Consider the following 1,820-nt stretch of genomic DNA (forward strand, 5'->3'; position numbering starts at 1 on the left):
AATCCATTTGTTGAGTTGATTCTTAACTTCAGCCTTAAATGATTTGAATACGTCCAAAGATTAAAATTTTTCATGCATGAGATGTGTGTGTGTATATATATATATATATATATATATATATATATATATATATATATATATATATATATATATATATATCAAGAGTTCCGCTAACAAAATAACTTAAATATATTGAAACCAATTAAGAAAATTTTTATTATAGTAAAATTATTTTATCCAGAGATTATTAACAAAATAAAGAACTCAAACAAAACTTATATAAATATTCAACATATAAAATCATATTATTTAAAAGATAAGGGTGTTTATTTTTAAAATTAATTATCCTAATAGATAGAAGATACGAGGAGGAACAATATATCTTCCTTGTATAGAAAGTGTGACTATGCATGTATTTTAAATGATCTTTCACTCGACCAAATACAGATTCTGTCACACCCTATTTAATACCTCTCTTTAGTGGGGTACACTTGTCATACCTTCTACTTTTGCTTTGTAAGTGGGAGACCAACTCTGCCAGTATTTAATTTCCCTTCCTTCGTGATCTGTGTGGCAGCAGAGAGAGGGTGAACTTCCAGAAAGTGTAAGTCAGGTGGCGAGCAAGGAGAGGGCCGAACGTTTTAGTGGAGGCGGTATTTAAGGTGAGTTTTTAAACCTGACGCCTTTCCTCATGCAAACTTTCTTCTTCCTCAAACTTTAACTTTCATAAAAACTCAAATTCTCCTCATTCTCTCTAAACTTTCCAACCTTCTCTCTCTAGATTCCTGACCATCATATCTTCTCCGATCACTTACATCCTTTCAGAATTCTTACTCCCGGCATCAAGACCTTCAGATTTCACCAATCAAAATCTTATTCTGAACCGGTAAGTGTTCCGGATCCTTGAAGTTCCTTTGGCCTCTTGCATGCACGTACATTTTCAGCTTGCATGTGTTAATCAACCTTTTTCTAAAAATCTGTTACTTTGCATTTTGACTCTAGACCTTGGAATTTTTAAAGATAGTTGCTGCCAACAAACCTTAGACGTACTAGCTGGAATTAGAGGTAAGGGAAGCTTATAAGATTTAATTATAATTTCTTCGTATGATTGTATGCATGATTTAATGTACGTTTGATGTTTAAAGTATGTTGTTTGATTTAATTGGCATGCTGAAATATTGTATGATGTGGTATGAATTGTTTGATGTTGGTTAGGAACTTAGAAAAAGTATGAAACTTAGAGAAAATATGAATCTGTGATCGAAGGTCATTAGGACCGTTCGGTCCTCCTCTCCTTAACCGTCTAGTCCCTTCGGACTGTTCGGTCTAGTGAATTTTATTAAATTCCGTTTGGTTTCAGTTGGTATTATTATTATTTACTTAAGAACATTGGTCATAAACCAACTGTTCGGTCTTAGACTGACAATTAATTTATGAAGCATTCGGTTTCATATTACGATTCACTTAAAGAACGTTCGGTAATAAGCCAAGCGTTCGGTTCTGCCCTTTTAACCGTCCGGTCAAATAATGACTGTTCGGTTTACTGAGTTTTATTAATTAAAACGTCCGGTTTCATTTGGTTAAAACCCCTTTATTTCTTTGAAGAGTTTCTTATTGCTTAGTCTGTCCGGTTTGAGAAGTGTGTACTCATGGACTAACCTTCGATCATGTTAGTGCTCGGTCTTATACCAGTACTTAAATTCTTAAAAATGTTTGGTTTATAATATTCCTTGCCAGACCGTCCGGATGACTATCACTTATAGTCCATCCTTTGGTGTCCGGTCTCATTCCTTGCCAGACCGTCCGGATGACTATCACTT

This window comes from Vigna radiata, chromosome 1 (assembly GCF_000741045.1).
Source record: "Vigna radiata var. radiata cultivar VC1973A chromosome 1, Vradiata_ver6, whole genome shotgun sequence".
Classification (NCBI taxonomy): Eukaryota; Viridiplantae; Streptophyta; class Magnoliopsida; order Fabales; family Fabaceae; genus Vigna; species Vigna radiata.